Source organism: Panthera onca, chromosome F2, assembly GCF_046562875.1.
Source record: "Panthera onca isolate mPanOnc1 chromosome F2, mPanOnc1 haplotype 2, whole genome shotgun sequence".
NCBI lineage: Eukaryota > Metazoa > Chordata > Mammalia > Carnivora > Felidae > Panthera > Panthera onca.
In genome coordinates, this window is record NC_138356.1 from 18,251,179 (window position 1) to 18,264,150 (window position 12,972).

Here is a 12,972-nt window from a genome sequence, read left to right on the forward strand (position 1 = left end):
ACCAACTTAAAAAAAATCTAACCAGAATCCTGAATAGCAAGGCCTTTAAGATAGAAATAAATTAATTCAGGTGGAAAAAAAACCACTAAAACAATCTAATTTTATTTATAGCCTTTTGGGGGCACTATCCAGGCTTTACTAAAATGCAAAGAAACAGCTCACAAATATTACTGAATAGTAAGTCTCTTTGGGGTTTCAAGTAGCTGTGCTGGATACACAATTTGAAAGGTGCTGTCCAGATCTAGCCTCTATTACACAGATTCTGAGCAGAGATATCTGATGTACTAAAAAAGATCAAGATAGCAGAAAGCTAAAACACCAGGACACAGCATTTCAAGGAAACAAGTAAAAACCACCAAAATGATTTAATATCCAGGAAACAATGATAAAACAGATTTCTAGGGTAAAGGAACAAGAAGCATCATATTCATCCCTCTTTAGGTTTTAGAAGCATGAGAGTCCATAGGTTATTAGTTTTCCTTTAGTTTGCAGGAGCCAATATGTTATTTCTAAAGCTGAGACAAAATGCTCTTTCCCCATCTTTACATGCAGAACAACTGCAGAATATATAACAGATCTCTGCAGTGCAGAATGAAGAGATTCTAGTCTTGTCAAATAAAACAGCACACATCTCTGTTCTGAACGCTTCAGCAATTTAGCTTCCATACCATACATCACCTCTTTAGTTTTTGAGTATTAAGATGCAAAACTCTACAAGGACCTCATAAATCTAGAGGCGAGACAAGATGTGCACCTATGAGGAAATTCGAGGACAAGACAATGTAGGAAATGATACCATCATAAAGTATGTGGTGCAGACTGTGCACAGGAACACAAAGGAGGGAGGGAGAGCAGGGAGGCTTAGGATCCCTGCGGAGACCGTAATGGCAGAGACTCAATGGGATTCAAGATGGATGGAACTTGAAAAAATACAATTTTACTTTAAAAAAAAAAAAGGACAAAAAAATAAAGGCTTTGTTGCTTCTTTGAAACTTAGTCCTTCTGGGTGATAAAATGAGGTAGAACATAGTCTTAAAAAAATTTTTTTTAATGTTTATATTTTTGAGAGAGAGGGAGCACACGCAAGCCGGGGAGGGGCAGAGAGAGGGAGACACAGAATCTGAAGCAGGCTCCAGGCTCTGAGCTGTCAGCACAGAGGCCGATGTGGACCCATGAACCAGGAGATCATGACTGAGCCTGAAGTTGGATGCTTAACCCAATAAGCCACCCAGGCACCCCTGAGGTGGAAGATAGTCTGTAGAGAGGAAATGGAGAAGGATGGGATACTAGAGGCAACAATGGACTGAACATGACGAGACTGGGCTCCAGTCAGAACTATTCTACTAATGAGCTCAGGGACAGACATTTCACTGGTCTGACAGCATTTGTCCTGGAATAAGGACCCTAAGCCTGGTTCTCACGTGGTGCTATCAGTTGTGGGAGTTGTCTCGCAGTAGCTAGTTACAGGCTATAAAATTAGTGAACTAAAAAACTGGTTTGATGGTGATAAATAACTCTTAATTTATTCGAATATACTCTTGTAATGGGGGACAGAAAAGGTAAATTAGAGTGGGTATGCTTGGACTTAACCACAGGTGGTGTGCAGTCCCCATCAATTGGGTGTGTGGTAGTAGGAAAAAAAGGCTGGGAACCGTGGAATTAGAAAGATTGCTGAGACTCTTTAGAGCATTGATAGTTTATGGTTCCAATGAAGATGAAAACAAATTCTAAATGTAATTCCATAATTACTTTTCCTAATGTCTCTAGATTCTGTGCTAAGGAAGTGAGAATAAAATTTAGTAATCAAAGTTGTGTTACTTGATTTCTGGTTTTGTTCTTAGAGGCAGTCTCCAGGAATGGATTGCAATTTCAAACTTAGTTTGCAAGTAAATTGTTTAATTCCCAGACCAAACTTCTGAGGTAAAAAGTTCCCTCCCTGCCTAAGGTCCTCCAGCTACCTTCCAAATCTGCTTTTCCTTTTGTATTACAGATCTTGGTGTATGGTACCTGATTGCCAAAACCAGAAATCATTTACTCCATCCAATAGCCTGCAAACAACTGTTAGTGCCATTGTCTTAATTCCTCTTCAGTACATCTACCCCAACTACTACGGTCATATTGAAACTGTCCTGAATTATTACAAGGTTTTCACGGACTCCAGTCTCTTCTTTCACCTATATCCTCAGAAGTCCTAAATTAATTTTTACTAAAATACATATCTTACCATGCAATTCCCATGCTTGAAACTTTTCACTGGTTCACCACAGACTTCAGGATAAAGGGGCTGGATTAGGGGCCTTCCCTCTGAACCCCTGTGGTAGGCTGAATAATGGCTCCCAAAGATTGCCAGGTCCTACTCCATGAATCTGTGAATGCTACTTTATATGGAAAAGGGTCTTTGCAGATGTATCAAGATCTTGAAATGGGGAGATTATCCTGGATTATCCAGGTAGGTCCTAGATGTAATCATAAACATTCTATAAAAGGAAATTTGACAATAGAAGAGAAGGCTATGTGACAGAAGCAAAGAGAAGCTGAGTCAGAGAGGGAAAATGCTATGCCACTGGCTTTGAAGGTGGAGGAAGAGGTCACAAGGTAAGGAGAACAGGTGCCTACTAAGAACTGCAAGGCAAGGAAATGGATTCTCCTCTAGAGCTTCTTGAAGGACTATGGTCTTGCCACACCTCCAGCCTGGTGAAATCCATTTTGGACTTCTGGCCTCTAGAATTTAAGAAAATAAATTTGTTTTAAGCCATCAAGTTTTGGTAATTCATAGAATGGCAACGGGGGAAGAGCCACTTGTCTGTAGCTTCCCCACTCTGACCCCAGTCAGAGTTTCTCTTTCCTTTCTCCTGTTTGTGTGACACTCATGCCTCTATTTATGAGCTTTCACTCAACGTCAAATCATAACAGGTTGTTTACATGCCAGTCTCCCTCACTGGATGCTGGTTCCCAAAAACAAGAATGGAAAATCTGTCCGGCATTGTGCTTTGCTCATAGCAGGGGCTCAATAAATGGTTGAGTGAATCAATCTGCCCTATAGCAAGGTCCCTCTTAGTCTAGCACATCAAAATTCCATTTGTGCTTTACATTTTAAGGTCAGTTTTATTATAATTTAAGGTTACAATAAAAGTTAAGACATTGCACCAGAGCCTGAACAACGTTTTTCTCTACCTTTCTGGCACACCCTTAAAACATGTGCAAATATGTACTTAAGAATTGTGCTTGAGAATGAGAATAAAAAGGGAATCCATAGGTTTGCATCATATTACTACATCTTTGATTGTTGCCCATGTACCTTCTGAATCTAGGGGATGTGAATGAGATGAATTAGTGCTATTTTCTTGTGGAACTTGCTGGAAAGCTACTCTGGAATCTCTCTTTCAGAAGTACGCAGGCTAGAATGGCATGCTACAACCTTATTCTAAATAGGTTCCAGACACTGTGTTCCAATTAAACAGGTCACATTAAAATATTTTTGCTCATTAACACTTTATATTTCTTTACATAATAAAACATGTTCTGTAAAATGTTTGAATCACTGTAAAACTCGACTTTTTCTCTCGATCTATTTCAGTCAACACCTTTAGTAGAGTTATCAAGAGAGATGATGGGGAGACCAGAGGAGTAGAGGGCAGTGCATTGGGTGTTTATTAGACAATACGTAATTAAGTGGGAACTCTGTGTTGACATTTCCTACCCCTACCCCATTTGGTAGGGGTGGTGAGTGTGGGCAATGAGGGATGGTGGTAGAAGGGTATGATTTCCTTATAAACTTATAAGCTGTCTCTTTTGGTACCACTCCCTCCTGTTTTACTAATTATAACTAAGCTAAATAAAAAAGCTAAATAATAAAGAAAGAGAAGAAGTGCTTTGAATGGTGGCAGTGCATTCTGGAGCTTGATTTTAGTTATGATTTTTAGTTTTTAAAGAAAAGAATGTTGACTTATTTTTACTGTTTCTGAAAGGCCAATGGATGTACATGGTTATGCCATGTAAATTGCTCTGTCTAGCCATCTATTTCTTTTCTCCAGAAGCAATCACTTTTACTACCTTCTTGTGTTATTCCAGGGTTAGTCTATGCATTTATAAACAAAAAGCCAGTTTTATTATCTTTTTTACACAAATAATATTCTTTATATATATTAACCTTAAAGCTTTCTTAGTTTAACTGTGTGTGTTTGTAATCCTGGAGATTTTTCCACATCTGCACATAAAATAGCTATCTAATTCTGGCTGTTTTGTCCATTTCACTGTGTAATTATAGCCTAATTTACTTTACTAGTCCTTTGTTGATGGGCATTTGGGATGCTTCTAATCTCTTGTTATTATAAAGAGGGCTACAACAAACATCCTTATACATATGTTATTTTCCACACATGTGAGTCTAGCAAGAGGATAAATTCCTAAAAGGAGAATTACTTAGTCAAAAAAAGATGTGTATTTTTAATTTTGGTAGACATTGCCAAATGTCATTGCACAGAAGTTGTACTCATTCACACTGTCAACAGGAATGTATAATATTGCCTGTTTGCCCATAGCCTTCACATTTTTATTCTTCCTGTCTTTTAAGAATATCAATAGGTCCAAGTTAGATGGTCAGAAAATGTATTTTTATCTAAAGTGTCATTTAAACATAGATAGAGAAAAAGACATTTAAAGAAGAAAATTACAAACTATTTCTTCGATTTGAAGACACCTTCCAAAGTAGCATCTAAACAGGGTACCTGAATATGTTAGGTGCTCAATAAAAACTTATTGAATGACTCCTGTGACTATATGCAGTTTTGTTAAATTCTCAGTGATACAGTAGGGTGGCCTAACTTAAAGTCTCATAGTGGCAACAAGATCATACATTTTAAATAGCATTTATCTCTGAAATTCACTTAATTATGCATCTTTTTATTTATTTATTTATTTATTTTTTATTTTTTTTAATTTTTTTTAATATATGAAATTTACTGTCAAATTGGTTTCCATACAACACCCAGTGCTCATCCCAAAAGGTGCCCTCCTCAATACCCATCACCCACCCTGCCCTCCCTCCCACCCCCCATCAACCCTCAATTTGTTCTCAGTTTTTAACAGTCTCTTATGCTTTGGCTCTCTCCCACTCTAACCTCTTTTTTTTTTTTTTTTTTTTTTTCCTTCCCCTCCCCCATGGGTTTCTGTTATGTTTCTCAGGATCCACATAAGAGTGAAACCATATGGTATCTGTCTTTCTCTGTATGGCTTATTTCACTTAGCATCACACTCTCCAGTTCCATCCATGTTGCTACAAAAGGCCATATTTCATTCTTTCTCATTGCCACGTAGTATTCCATTGTGTATATAAACCACAATTTCTTTATCCATTCATCAGTTGATGGACATTTAGGCTCTTTCCATAATTTGGCTATTGTTGAGAGTGCCGCTATAAACATTGGGGTACAGGTGCCCCTATGCATCAGTACTCCTGTATCCCTTGGATAAATTCCTAGCAGTGCTATTGCTGGGTCATAGAGTAGGTCTATTTTTAATTTTCTGAGGAACCTCCACACTGCTTTCCAGAGCGGCAATTATGCATCTTTTTAAAAATCATGTCACATGATTAGTCGTTTGGCTAACCACTTGTAAGCTATTAGGAAAAAATAAAAGCAGAATACACACTATGAAAGGTAAATTTGTTCCTCAAAGTGGAATTCTAAACTCTTTTTTTTTTAAAGACTATTTATTTTGAGAGAGAGAGAGAGAACACACAAGCTGGGGAGGGTCAGAGAGAATCAGAGACAGAATCCCAAGCAGGCTCCACACCATCAGCGCAGAGCCTGACACAGGGCTCGAACTCAACAAACTGCAAGATTATGACCTGAGCTGAGATTAAGAGTCGGTCACTTAACCTACTGTACCACCCAGCCACCCCAAGGTGGAATTCTAAAATTAAGTTTAGAAAACATTTAAAAGAAGAAAAAACACTCATCCTCCAGTTCTAGCATTTTAGTCTATTTTTTCCCAGTCTTTTCCCCTGTGTGTTAGTATATAAATGTATATATATCATACATGTGTGATACATGCACATATACAATAATCATATATAGAATATACAGTGAAGAAATTATGTAGCCTGAATTAGACTCAGTATTATAAGCTTTTTACTATTTTTAAACGAAACTCTTACCTATTTTTATGGCTTCCTAAAATTCATCAAATAAACATGAATCTATTTAACCATTGCCCTGTGATTCAACATTTGGATTGTACTCAATATTTTATTATGGATTACATGGTGGTCAGCATCTTTTTCTGTTTCCTTTTAATATGTTTTCAAAATGAGATGCTCATACCCAAAGGTATGCACAGCTTAAGGTTCTGCTCTGACTTTATTTTGACTGTTAGTGTGTACCGATCTGATCTGTCCCAGTAGCTTCAACTACTCCCTATGTGCTAAGGACCCACAAGTTCCTATGTTTAGACAAGGCCCTTTTCATTACTCCAAGTCTATAACCGGTTACCTGTTGCACATCTTCCCCAAGATGCCTACAAACACTTCAAATCCACTGCTCCAAATTGGACGCTTATTTTCCACCAAATCCTAACCTCTTACTAGATGCCAAATCTTGGTAGATGACACCTCTATCCACCAGTCACTCTAACCAGAAATAGAGTCATCCTACTCTTCTCTTTTCCTTCTGAACGTCCTTGGCTACATCCCACAGCAGTATAAGTGAATGCTGCGGTTTCCATATTTCTCTAGTGTGCTTTTCCTCCCCATCCTTGCTAGTCCCTCCTGGATTATGGTCCTGCTGTAGTTTACTAAACTTTGGCTAAACTGGTGTTCAAGTGATTCTCAGAGACCAGTTATTTTCTTCCCAGCTTTCAGAGCTTCCAATTATTCCTCTATTTAAGGCTCCCAATTATCTACTCTTTGTCAAACTTTTCATCAAAATACCCCTAACAGGAAAAATCAACAAAGACTCTAAGTCCTTAACATTTTGAAATCTTTGTTTTACCTTAAACATTATTTAAAAAATAAACTTCATTTAGAAAATAAAATTGTTAATTGTTCGGTCCACTCAATTATGCATTTGTTTGCTCTAACATAAAATAATTTTCCTTTTGAAATCTTCAAATTACACTGATATATGTGCTATGACTTTTTGTGACTTTCTCTGTGATGTAACTCCACATACACATAACCTTCAGTTTGACAGGCATGACCTCTAGAATAAAATTCGTGTCAGTGCAGCACTGGATTATGCTCTGGGAACTTCTCCTGCCTTGTCCCTCACCAGTCCTTCCAGTCATCCTGCCTTGCAGCCACGCAGGGCCACCTGCCACTGTCACAACACCCCATTCTATTTCATGCTGCATATTTTTCTCAGGGACACACCTGTTTCCCCTACCAGGAATGTCCTCTTGACTCTGAATCATTTCTGCTACTTACTTTTTGCCCTATAGTTTGGTCTACCCAAAGACAAATACATTTTTTATGAGACTGACCTGCTGTGCTAAGAAGGTACCTTTAAATATATGTTTTTAATATTTATATCTACTATTATTTCTTCTATGAAGATTTTTCTGACTTGATCGAGTAGAATTGGCCCCTCCTTCCTTTATATCTCCACTGGACTATTTTTATGTTTGTCTATACTGTATATATTTCTACGTAATATTTAAAAATTTTTTTTCACTTTTTTATTTCCCTTCCCTGTCCCTCCTCTTTCTTCTCTTCACCTTCTCTAACCTCAATGATTTTATTTATTTAATTTTTGAAAACTTTGGAATTGAACTTTTTTTTAGTTTATTTTTTAATTTAAATTCAAGTTAGTTAACATAGAGTGTAATTATGATTTCAGGAACAGTATTTAGTGACTCGTCACTTAATATAACACTCAGTGCTCATCCCAACAAGTGTCCTCCTTAATGTCCCTCACCCATTTAGCCCATCGCCCCTCCCACCACCCACCAGCAACCCTCAGTTTGTTCTTTGCATTGAAGAGTCTCTTATGGTTTGTCTCCCTCTCTGTTTTTATATTATTTTTGCTTCCCTTCCCTTATGTTCATCTGTTTTGTTTCTTAAATCTCACATATGAGTGAAATCATATGGTATTTGTCTTTCTCTGACTTACTTTGCTTAGCATAATGCACACCAGTTCCATTGATGTTGTTGCAAATTAACCTCAATGATTTAAAACCCTGTAAGGACAGAATCTGTTGGATCTGTTTCTGCTTCTCAAGTGCCTAGCACAGTGCATGAAATAGAATGCATGCAGTACTTTCTTTTCTTTTTTTTTGAATGAATGAATGGCAGAATGAATGGTGTTGTTGAAGTATCTGGTCAGGTTGCTTTCTAATGTCCCCATTAGAACACGCTGTCCCAGTTTTACTGTTACCATTGTTTAGGTTATCATATTAAGCATTTGGGGGAATAATTTAATAGATAAAATGCTATCTTATTTTAATATTGTTTTTGATTATTAGGAGGTTCCCCATTTTATCATGTTGGTTTATTTTCATGAATTATGACTTTTTAAAAATTTTTTTTTAACGTTTATTTATTTTTGAGACAGAGAGAGAAAGCATGAACGGGGGAGGGTCAGAGAGAGAGGGAAACACAGAATCCGAAACAGGTTCCAGGCTCTGAGTGGTCAGCACAGAGCCTGACGCGGGGCTCGAACTCAGGGACCGCGAGATCATGACCTGAGCCGAAGTCCGCGGCTTAACCGACTGAGCCACCCAGGCACCCCAAATAATGACCTTTACAAAATTTTAACTTCTAGAGTCTGGGAGTTTTTCTTCACATTTTATGTGGACTCTTAAAAATTATTTTTGTTATGTAAGGTTTGATTCTGAAGTGTTTATATCAAAATAATAGTAAAAACTGGGGCGCCTGGGTGGCTCAGTTGGTTGAGCATCTGACTTTGGCTCAGGTCATGATCTCGCAGTTTGTGGGTTCGCGCCCCCTGTCGGGCTCTGTGCTGACAGCTCAGAGCCTGGAGCCTGCTTTGGTTTCTGTGCCTCCCACTCTCTCTACCCCTCCCCTGCTCATGCTCTGTCTCTGTCTCAAAAATAAACATTAGAAAAAAATTAAAAAAAAAATAGTAAAACCTTTCTGCTATATTTATTGCAAAATTTTTCTTGCATGGTTGCTTATCTTTACTGTGGTTTCTTCTAAAAAACACTTAGTTCCACGTATGATAAAAATGAGGCCTTTTTGGTTTGATTCCCAAATTAGAAATACGTATTAAGATTTAGCATCAAGCTTATAATATTTGAATTTTTGACCCATGGCTGTAACTAATTTTTGTAAGTAAATATTGGGTTTTTAAGTATTAAAAATGGTGTCAGTCTCACATGCCCAGCTGGTGACAATGTGGGAAGCTGGTGGGGACTGAGGGCAGGTAGAGCTAGTAAGTGCATGAAGGTGTTCTAATTCAAAAGATGAAAAACCATTCTGTCTGCTAAACATTATATATTCTGAAGGCTGACTGTTTTGTAATCCTTGATCTGAAATTTTGGGTCTGAAACTTATAAAAGAGTTAAATTATAAAATGCTAGCTAGCTTCGCTTTATTATGAAGTAATCTGTTACTTTAACCTTTAAATTTTTTTAATGTTTATTCATTTTTTTGAGAGAGTGCGCGCGCACGCGCCAGCGAGTGAGCGAGCATGAGCGGGGGAGGGGCAGAGAGAGGAGGGGGACATCCAAAATCAGGAACAGGCTCCAGGCTCCAGGCTCCCAGCTGTCAGCACAGAGCCTGACGTGGGGCTCAGACTCACAAACTGCAAGATCATCATGCTCTGAGCTGAAGTCAGACACTTAACCAACTGAGCCACCCAGGTGCCCCTCTGTTACTTTAAAATTAAGAGGTAAGCATTAAGAAGTAATAAAAAAAATACCAACCTAGTTATTATAAATGCCATATACTTAAAATAACTTGTGGTAGCTATTTTTTCTAATAAGTGGAATTTTCTTGATTATAAGTTTATTTTTATTATTTTTTATTTTTAAATGGCCAATATGGTTATGAGTAAGATTTGTGTGGTCAACTTCTGTTCTTTCATAAAACATCAGATAAAAATCGTTTTAGCTGTAACCAAAAATTGAAGTTTTTAAAAAATGGCAGATGTTAATTTAAAAACAGCATATGCTAATTTAGTTTGCTGTATGATTATGGTCTAATGGAAGTTTCGTAAGTTTTCTTTTCTCTTAACTCAGAAAAGTATACATAAGGGTTTTGGAATACGTCTTTAGCCAAGAATTTTATCCACTTACATATGTTTACCAACTTATATAAAGCAAAAAAGAATGTATGTAACTATAGTGAGCAATATAGTTTTGCTCATATTATCTGATGTTTGCCAAAAGAAGAATAAAAGATGTACGAATCAAATTAAAAAAAAACTTAGTTCCTTATACAATAAAGATACATTTACATTTAGAATTTGGTATGGTTTATGCAAAGGTTGTCTAAAGATGTGGATAATAATATTTATAAGTTAGACTTTTTATATTTTGAAAGCAATGCTTTCAAATGGGAAAGTGTAATTTGAATAGAAATATCTGCCCTCAACAATCCCTTTGATACAAAGTAGCCAGAATAGTTGTCTTAAAAAGTTAGATCATGTCGCTTCTCAACTCAAATTCTCATCCCATTCAGAGCAAACTCCAGAGTTCTTAACGCTGGACCTGTAACATCTGACTTCTGACCACTTCTCTGACTTCATCTCCTACTCCTCTTTCCTACCTCACTCAGCTCCAGACAAACAGCCCTCCTTGCTCTTCCTTAGATACATTAAAGATGCTTCCAATTTGGAGCCTTTACACAATCGTTCCCTTTACCTGCTCTTTCCTCAGACCCCCTTTGCTCTCAAGTCTCGTATCATCAGAATGTTCTTCCTATGCCACCTAAAAACACCTAACCCACACCTATCCCTGGCCCTCTCTATTACTTGCTTAGTACTATATATTTTCCACAGCATGTATAACAACCTGAATTTGTTTTGTTTAATGCAGTTTTCCCAATAACCAGCTCAGTAAATAGTAACCGAATAAATGAATGAATGAATTTAGTCATGCATCTGATAACTTTTGAGATAACTATATAAAATGTATTTGGCATTTTTTCTTACACTGTAAAAGTTTTTCTTACAACTTAAAAATAGTGCCATCATTAGTATTAGTTATTGCTACAGTTTGAATTCTTGTGTCCTCTCCAAATTCATATGTTGAAATACTAATGCCCAATGTGATGGTATTAGGAGGTGGGGCCTTTGGGAGGTAGATCACAAAGGTAGAGCCCTCATGAATGGGATTGGAGATCCTAGAGAACTCCCTACACTTTCCACTATGCACGAACACAGTGAGAAGGTGTTATCGATGAACCAGGAAGCCCTCACTGGACCCCAGAACTATTGGTGCCATGATCCTGGACTTCCCAGCCTTTGGAACGGCCAGAAATGAATGTTTGTTTTTACAGGACACCCAGTCTTTGGTGTTTTGTTATAGCAGCCCAAACAGACTAAGTTATTTTCCAGGCACCTAATAGCTTCTCCTGGACTGCTCAGGTGCTGCAGTTCACTAGGATTGTCTGTGGCTTGGGAAATGACAGTATAAAGGCAAGGTAACTGCCCATGAGTCTCCTGTCATCATTGAGCATAACAGAGCTTTTCAAACAATTACAGAAAGTGGTAGATAAAAAGAGTATCATTGCTTTTCTATTTCTGCATGTAAGAATAGCATTTAGAAGAGATTGTTTAAACACTTTTTTTTAAAAAAAGATTGTTTTAATAACAAAAGTGACTTCAAAAGGAGCTTGGATTAATAATAAGCATATGGATTGAAAGGAATTGAGAATCTGATAACAAAGAAAATATTTAATAACATTAGTGACCCGTAAGGAACATAATGCAATAATGCTTATGAGATGTTAAAAACAGTAATGAGGACTGAAAAATTCAAGGCAGCTAGATATAAATGAAATTTATGAAAAAAAAATAACATGACTTGCCAAATGCAAATGATACAGCTGGAGGAAAATTATCAGAGAGATGTAGTTTGTTTTTGGTGAGCTCAGAAATTAAATAATGCTAAAAAGCAACCAGCATAGTAGAAAAAGAATTAGTAGATAAAAGCTTTAAAAACCTTTCTTGTATGTATGCCCAAGGCAAGACTAGAGGCCTCCTAAAGATGGAGCAGCATGGGAGGGTCACCTGGTGAAACAGATGCGATAAAATTACTGGACTTAAAAAATCAGTACAAATGAGGGGCACCTGGGTGGTTCAGTCGGTTAAGCGTCCGACTTCGGCTCAGGTCATGATCTTGTGGTTTGTGGGTTGGAACCCCATGTCGGGCTCTGTGCTGACAGCTCGGAGCCTGGAGCCTGCTTGTGATTCTGTGTCTCCCTCTCTCTCTCTGCCCCTCCCCTGCTTGTGCTCTGTGTCTCTCTCTCAAAAATAAACAAACATTAAAAAAAAATCAGTACAAATGAAAAAAATCAGTATCTCAGGAACTGAGGGAGTTATTCTGCCACCTCCATCATGCCTCACTTTAAAAATGTCATTTTTGGGTCACCTGGGTGGCTCAGTCAGTTAAGCGGCCGACTTCAGCTCAGGTCATGATCTCACAGTCCGTGAGTTCGAGCCCCGCGTCGGGCTCTGTGCTGACAGCTCAGAGCCTGGAGCCTGCTTCTGATTCTGTGTCTCCCTTTCTCTGACCCTCCCCCGTTCATGCTCTGTCTCTCTCTGTCTCAAAGATAAATAAACGTTAAAAAAAAAAAAATTTAAAAAAATGTCATTTTTATATGCTACTTAAGTGACTTTCAAAAAAATAAATTATTTGTAAATGGCTTTTACATTTTGTTTGTAACATCATTTTAAAAATTCAACAAAGATATTTACTTATGATGTTGGAATAGATGTTATAAATAAACTGAGATATTGTCCCTCATATGCAAATTCTTATATATTTACCCACAAGAATGATCAGAAATAA

The 12,972-nt window shown here is 37.5% G+C and overlaps 1 protein-coding gene and 1 long non-coding RNA gene across 7 annotated transcripts in view; one reads left to right on the forward strand and one right to left on the reverse strand.

Annotated features, from left to right (window-relative positions):
• The window catches only part of CPA6 (carboxypeptidase A6), a 559,011-nt gene that overhangs the window by 42,967 nt on the left and 503,072 nt on the right, over positions 1-12,972 (reverse strand). The gene's annotated exons all lie outside the window — the stretch shown is intronic.
• The window catches only part of LOC144615109 (uncharacterized), a 99,861-nt gene that overhangs the window by 11,743 nt on the left and 75,146 nt on the right, over positions 1-12,972 (forward strand). Inside the window, exon 4 of one of the 3 annotated variants that reach the window (XR_013553561.2) lies at positions 1,991-2,145. The exons of the other annotated variants lie outside the window; for them this stretch is intronic. This is a non-coding gene — a long non-coding RNA (uncharacterized LOC144615109). Of the gene's footprint in view, positions 1-1,990; positions 2,146-12,972 lie in introns of those variants that run through there. 3 annotated transcript variants of the gene reach the window in all.